An 8,303-nucleotide genomic window follows, 5' to 3' on the forward strand; every position below is an offset into this window, starting at 1 on the left:
TGTCTGTTCCCCTTCCCCCAATTCCCCAGCGCTGTTCCCATCCCCCCAATTCCCCAATAAAAATCTTAAAAAAAAAAAAAAGTGCCTTATAGCAAATGCTTTTCCCTGCTCCTTTGAGTTTTTGGGATCATGCTTTCAAAAGAAAATTGTCTTGCGGTTCATCACAGATTAAAATTGTGGTTAACTTAAATTCTCTGCAGCAATTTGTAAATATACGTCAGCACCTTCCCATTTCAAGCTAAGTTCCCAGATCACCCCAGAACATCAACTCAGAGACAGAATTGTTCCCCATGATGGTCTAGTCACCACTTCTCAAACGCTCATTGATCACCAGTGTTGGAGGCCTTCAGGCTCTAGACCATGGCCGTCAATACATGCTTTTCAACTGTATATTTATTATTGTGGCATTTGACTGCACAAACAAAGTTACTGTCCTTAAGCTGCTCTAGGAGGATTTCACTTGTCTGACATTTACACAGTATGTTGGGACTTCGCTTTCCGTGGACCTCTGTGCCTCTCTTCTCTTCCCAGCCATGGATTTGAATGCTATCTTTATCCTGTTGCCTTCAAATTTACATCTTTAGCCCGAAACTCTGCTCTGAATTCCATTCTTCTGACCCAATGCTTTGTTGACACCAACCCTTGAAAGCCTCAGACGTGCTCCTACGTACCAGGTGCAAACAGTCTCTTGCCTGCATGCTCCCAAGTCTAACCACCACCTCTTCATCCCACCACCACTAGCCCCAGTCGTTACCATCTCAGAAATGGCACCTCCGTGCATCTAAGAGTCATCTTGAGTCCTCCCTTTCCACACCCCCACCCCCACCCATTACAATCCATCATCAAGTCTTTTGACCTGAGCTCCAAAATATGTTTGGGCCCATCTGCCTTGCTCCTTGTTCAGACCACTGCCATCTCTTGCACTACAGCAGCCTCATGACACTTCTCAGTTCCATTCTTCCCCATTTCCTGTCAAGTCACATGGTAGCAAATATGATCCCTTAAAAATCAGATGACCTCAGTTGTCTACTGTAACCCCTCCCACTGCTTCCCATTACCCTTAAAACCCAAATTCCTACCATGACTAAGATCCGCGGCCTGCGCTGCCTTCCTCTCCAAATTCATTCTGTACCTCACCACGCTCAAGCCGACTGGGGAACCTGGGTCCTGACTTTCACAAATGATTTCTTGCCTCAGAGCCATTGTTCATGAATGCCCCGTTGCCTAGACTACTCTCTGCCTGTTAACTCCTCATCTTTTAGGCCTTGAGGGTCCCATCTTCAGAGAGGTGCTCTCTGGCTTTCCTCTGTCATTCTCTCTCCTGGCCCCTTCTCTGTGAGTGATACGAAGGAAATCATTTTAATTATTTGTTTATTAGTCCCTTAATTGGCCTCATGAGCCTCAATGGCAGGGACTTCTCTATTGTCTCTTTTGCCCTCAGCACAGAGCCTGGCACATGGTAGTTGCTGAAATATTTGTTAAATAAAGAAGCAAACGAATAACAATTAGTTCTATCAGAGTCAAGGGATTTCCTTTTTATTTTTTAATGTTTATTGTTATTTTAACCCAAAACATGGTAATCACTAAACATAGTTTCATTTCTCTTGGACTTAACCAACCAAACAAAGTTGAAATCTAAAATAGTTTAATTATGCTTAAAATAATTGATCTATAGCTTCAGAAACTTCGTTTTCCATGGGAAGCTTTCTTTGGAGGTCGCTATCATCTTCTTTCCGCCATAGTGTAGCAGATGGTTGTGGGTGGATAGTGGCAGAAAATAGGCTTCATTTTAAGATTCCCAAGAGCTATTTTCCTGCTTACATTTATACAGAATTAGCAGTTGTGCTCAAGTATAAGAAAGCCTGCGAGCAGATTGGCTAGGTGCTAGTTTTGTCATTGTACTGGGGAGCTAGAAACTATTCATCAATGATTGCTGTAAAACTCATGTCTGGGGTTTGTGGCTAGACTAATCAATAGTTTTCTTATGCATTATGCTTTCTGGGTGTATTTTGTCCAAAAAATAGATTTCAACACACTTGCTAGGAATGTAATGAATTAGCAAACCTTTCCACTTAAGCTATTTTGGAGGGAAGATGTTGGTTCACATCAAAGGTACATCAGATGTTTGCCAAAAATGCACCAGTTCTTTTCCAGACATGGCTTGACTTGGGGTTGCTTTTCCATCTGTAAATCATTCTGTCCAGTTGCTTTCGAAAGTGCTGTCCTCCCCAACCTACATCACTGCAGGTAAAATGTTTTTCCATGTTTATGAATGAGGGAAAACCCTTTACTCAAAGGCCTTTCCTTTTTCCATTTTGTCTTGGGAATCGATTGCATAGACTTTTTATAACCAAAAAGGAACCCTGCTGATGATCTCGTCCACCTCTCTCAGTTTACATATGTAGTAACTAGGACCCAGGGAGATGGAGAAGCTTGTCTGGAGTCACAGAGCTACAGGGTGCCCCGTCTCAGACTAACCCAAGAAGGTTGCCAATTCCTGTGTGATTTCCTAACATTCCTAACCTTGCTCCAACAAATGGCTTGTTTAAGTGGGTTTTAGTATAAGTTCTAAGTTTGAAAGTGTCACATGGCCATGTTAGTAATAAACATTTAAGTGGTTTATTATATACATCGTGTAGGTTAGGGACCCTTAAAAACTGTATGCATTGAAATTAGTATTTGAAGTGTCCGTTTGCATTTAGAGTAATATTTAAGATTATCACATGTCAGTAGAAATTCATTAAATTAAACAAGTTTTTTCATTGCAAGTCAACTTTTCAGAAGTTTTTCATGTATTCACAAATTCAGCCTAGTTTCTTTGGATTAAAGATACTTACTTGCAAGTATTTAAATTAGATGTATCTTTTTTTTATTTTTAATTTTTAAAAGATTTTATTGGGGAATTGGGGGAGGGGAACAGCGTTGGGGAATTGGGGAAGGGGAACAGACAAGTTGCTGTCCTTTTGTTCTTCAGTCTAGTTGTGGAGGACGTCGCTTCACTGGCCCATGTTGGTATTATTGCGCTCTTCCCGGGTAAAGCAGATCAGTTGCCGGGCACTGGACGCCTCACATGGCAGATCTTGGCAGCTCACGCCAGCTGTCAGCCACTCACAGTAGCTTACGGCAGCCCAGTGCAGCAGGGGCTGCAGCCTACGCCATCGCGGGCGACTCATGGCAGCCCAGCTCCAGGTCGAGCTGCTGTTCACCATCTTAGCTATAGAAGGCGCAGCATCACTGGCCCACATGTGGAATCCGAACCAGGGCCCTGCTGCTCAGAGCTGGTGTCCCAAGCCAGTTCTTAACGCACCACTCGGCTGGCCTTAGATGTATCTTTAAAACTAGCAATTTCACTGGAAAGTGGTAAATTACTGGGGTAGCAAACTCCTGCTAATGACACTCAGAAAATCTATAGAGATTGCATGGAAATCTGGATGCCTTCTTTTGATTTTGTTTACTAATTTTTCAGAATATCTGACTTTATCATCTTATGCAACCATTGACCACTTGCTTTGTTTAAGACACCCTTGGGCACTGTTCGGGATATAGAATATTAAGTCTCAGCTTTCTGGGAAGAAAGACATACACGTACCACCAAAGGGGAGGATTAGAAAAGAAGCTGACCAGGGCCTTCATTCCAACTCTTGCATCTGCCAGATGGGTTGTTGGAATCCCAAGTTTGGTTGCCAAACTCCAGGGCTTCACATTACTCTTAAAATAAAAAATCCATCTACACAGCCCTTGACCTGCTGCTCCCTGCCCAGCTCTTAGACCTGGTTCATCTCTGCCCTTCCCTATGGCCACAGTGGCCTTCCTGGTCTACCTGGTACCCATCAAGCTCCCCCCACAGAGCCTCTGTGCTCTGCTCCCTCTGGAACGCTGTTTCTTCACATCGGCACATGACTATAGCTCCTTCTTATACAGTCCCCAGCTGAAATACCTCTGGGGGCCAGTGGGGGTCGGGGGGCTTCCCCAGCCACCTATTCTAAATTTTATAATTAAACTATCACTTCGCCCTGTTTTACTTTCATCATAGCACATGTTGCTACCTGAAATTATTAGTGTATTTGTCCATTTATTTGCTTGTTGTGTGTTTCTCCTCCTGGACTGCCAGTCACATTAGAGCTGGAACAATGCCTGTCCTATTCCTGGCTCTGTCCTCATCACCTCCCACAGCAGCCTGGAATGTAAATAGGGGCTCAGTAAATAGTTCCTGAATAAATAAGTAAATGAATGGTGCTAGGCTGATTACACTGGGATTTCCTGAGAACCTTTAAAAAAACAACAACAACAAAAACCCCTGACACTTCTGGGCTATTCCTCCAGATATTCTAATTCATTCTACAATGAGTCAGTCCTAGGACTCTGCTTTTAAATGCTGTTCCCCTCCCTTTAGCCCCTCCCCACCAAATCTTACATATACCCAGGTTTAGGACCCAATATACTAACACCAAGAGATCCCTCAGATTCTTCCACCTCCCAACACAGCCTGTTCCAGCTCTGACTGCTTTATTAGAAAAATCTTCCTGATGCTGAGCTACAGCCTTCATCTAATTCCTACCCATTAGTCCAAGCTCTACTCTCTAAGGCCATACAGAATATGTCTGCATTCATTCATTCATTCGTTCATTCACTAATTCATTCAGTAAATATTCATCGAAAACCTGTCATATACCAGACAGTGTTTCTAGGTACAGAGATTGAGTACTTAAAATATTGCACTAAGACGTCCCCCACTGCTGTCCCCATCCACCTCTACAGGTAGCCGTATTTCCGTATTTATTAGTCTCTGGTTTGTCCTTATAGTGTTTCTCAATGCAAATAATAATAATAATAATAACCCCTCATTTCTTATTTTCCTCCTCTCTTACACAAAATGAAACAAACTACATACATTATTTTGTACTTTTTTTCCATTTAAAAGTCTAAGAAATCTTTATTAGTGCAATGAGAATGTTTTCATTTTTTTATAGATGCATAGAATTCTATTTTTGGAATATACCATTGATTATGTCCATATTGCCGAGCCTTGGGGTTATTTCCAATCTTTTGTTTCTGTAAACAGTGCTGTAATGTAGATGATGGCAAGTTTTTTCTATAAAAGGCTAGATAGCAAATATGTACTTTAGGGTTTTTGAGCCAGTAGGAAAAATTAAGGTTATTATGTGGATACTTATTTAATGGAAGAGAAAACAAATTTCCACAAATTTTTTACTGATGACATTCAAAATTCTGTGGATGCTGAAATGTAAATTTCATATAATTTTCATGTGTCATGAAATATTTTTATTTAGATTATTTTTCAACCACTTAAAAATGTAAAAATCAATCTGAGCTTACAGGCCATATAGAAATGGATAGCAGGCCAGATTGGGCCACTGGTCTTTTGAGTGATATGTATGTCACTTCCTATGTGTACAGGTATATCTGTGAAATAGATTCCCAAAATGGGATGAATGAGTTAGGGGATTTTTGCAATTTGAGTAGGTACTAACAGGATGAAAGTTGTGGGATTTTGCACTCTCACCAGTAATATTTGAGTGTCCGTTCCCACCTAGCCTGATCAAGAGAGGGAGTTTTTAAACTTTGGGATTTTTGTCAACCTGAGAGATGAAAATGGTATTTCAGTGTAGATTTAATTTAGAATTATCTTTTAATGAAAGAGACTGAGTATTTTTTCATATATTTAAGGGCCACTTTTATGTCCCTTCACCAATTTTTTCATTAAATTATTCATCCTTTTCTCAATTTCTAAGAATACTTTATAAAATAGAAAAATTAGCACTTTCTCTGTGATAGGAGTTGCAAATATATGTCTTATGACTTTGCTTAATATGTTTTTTTATCATGCAAGTTTTGGTTTTTTTATTTATGTAGTCAAATATAGCAATGTTTAATGCCTTTGATTATTGAGTTGGTTAGAAAGGCTTTTCCCAGTCAAAAGTTATAAAGAATTTACCCCCTTGTTATCTTCTCATACTTCTATCATTTAATTTTTTTATATTTGAATATTGATCCATTGCAATCTTTCCTGGCAAATGCTATGAGGAATGGGTTCAACTTTATCCAGAGTTGTATTAAATTTTTTTGTTAGTAAGTCAATTTTTTTCTTTATTGATGATAGCCTGCCTTTATCATATTCTAAATTCTTACATACGTATATTTGCATCTATTTCTGGTTTTATTTTCTGTTCTATTGGTGTTATCAATTTATGTGCCAATAGCTTACTGTTTTAATACTTGGGGTTCATAGTGTTTTAAATATTTGAAAGTGATAGCCTCCCATCACTGCTCTTCTTTTTTTTTTTTAGTTATGCTGCCTATTTTTTTTAAATTTTATTTTCAATATCAACCTTAAATCGTCTTATTTAAAATATCCTTCTTTGTCATGTTTAGTGATTTGTGGTCTAAAGTCTATCCCATCTAATATTATGGCAGGGACTTTATGTGTGAATTTTACAGATAAATTTTTTTGAGATGACATTCACATAACATGAAATTAACCATTTTAATGTGAACAGTTCAGTAATACTTAGTATACAATTCATGTTGTACAACTACCACATCTACCTAGTTCCAAAACATTTCAACACCCCAAAAGGAAACCTCATACCCATTAAGCAGTTACTCACCATTTCTTCTCCCTCCAGCCCCTGGCAACCATCAACCTGTTTTCTGTCTCTATGGGTTTACCTATGCTGGTGCCTGGCACATATTAGGCACACACACAAAAAATAATAACTTGTTGGACTGAATGATCTGGATTGCTTCTACCAATGGGAAGGAGAAAGTTGTTCCCTTTTTCAAGATAGTCCTTTTCTGGACTATCTAGAGATTCTCTTTCCCATCTTAATTAAGAGAGCCCTCCATTAAAGGGCCCCACCCCCAGCTCCCTAGAGGATGTGGCCCAGGATTTCAGATGGCATTTGCATGGAGGCCAGTGCTCCTCGCCCCCTTGTCAAAAGTGTGTGGGTTCACCCGACTGCCAGCTGTGGTACCTTATCCCCTGGAGTTCTGCCAGGCCACCCTTCCATACATGGCCCCACCCCTGCCCTGTTCCAACCATCAGGATTCCCATTAGCCTGGTAGCAGCTTTGCCTTTCCTTGGCTCAGGAACCCTTGCACCCCCATCCCCCACTCCCAATTAGCTGAGAAGCTCTCTTGCAGTTGACACAGGGCCAGGACTCATGGATCCAGTGCCAAGAAATCTCTTGTACTAATTTATAACCACAATGCCCAAAAGTCTAACCTTGAGGATGTCTGCGAATCACGCACACTTCCCAGGGCTGGCAGCCAGACAAGAACACCCAGGGGAGAGGGCTGTTTGGTAGTGGACACTCAGCACAGTGGGCACTAGGCCGTTCAGAATCCTCAGTCTGGTCCCTTCACTTGCCCTTCTCTGCTGTTCCCTGTCTCTGCTAGACCTGGCCATCCAGGGAGTGGTCAGTCTGGAGAAGGGAAGAGGAACCGGGGGTCTCAGGCAGGCTTTGGCAGCTCTCATGGACTGCGGCAGCCAGGAAATGCATGTTGCTTCTGGGCCTCGCAGCCATTGCTCATCTGCAAGAACTAAGTAAGGTAGATTTCTCTCTCAAGAAATTGCTTGAGCATGAAATTTTTTTTAGCCATTGCAGCATCTGCCTATGCCACCGCTTTCTTCTAGATCCCGATGAGCATATGCCAACCCCAGCAAGAGGAAGGAACCCACTGAGTTTGCTTTGTTAGCATCCACCTCTCAGGGCAAACCATTATTTTATTGTTGTTTTAGGATTTTTACCCCTGATCACTCAGTGTGTAGGCCAGCACTGTCCAATAAAAATATAATGCAAGCCACATCCATAATTTAAAATTTCCTGGTAGCTGCATTTTAAAAATGTAAAAAGACACAGGTGGAATTAATCTTAATAGTAAATTTTATTTAACTCAATATATCCAAAGTATTTTAATTTCAACATGTAACCAATAGAAAATTAGTGAGATATTTTACACTCTTACTAAGTCTGTTTAATGGAAGACTATTTTACACTGCTTCCATTTTTAATATTTGATTAATTAAAAGTAAATAAAATGTAGAATTCAGTTCGTCGGTCACACTGGCCCTAATTCCAGTGCTCAACAGCCACATGTAGCTAGGGGCTACCGTGCCTGACAGCACACGTAAAGAGGATTGGAAACAAAGTGGTAGGCTCTGCTAAGGAGGCCAGCTTTTAGCATCTTACTTAATTATTCCTGCGTATTAGCCATGTCTTTTATTTTCTGTCTTCTGATGCTTTGACCCTGGAGGGACTGCCCCTCCCAGTTCCTGGAGA

The sequence above is a fragment of the Hipposideros armiger genome, unplaced genomic scaffold (assembly GCF_001890085.2).
Source record: "Hipposideros armiger isolate ML-2016 unplaced genomic scaffold, ASM189008v1 scaffold_104, whole genome shotgun sequence".
In the NCBI taxonomy this organism is placed as follows: Eukaryota; Metazoa; Chordata; class Mammalia; order Chiroptera; family Hipposideridae; genus Hipposideros; species Hipposideros armiger.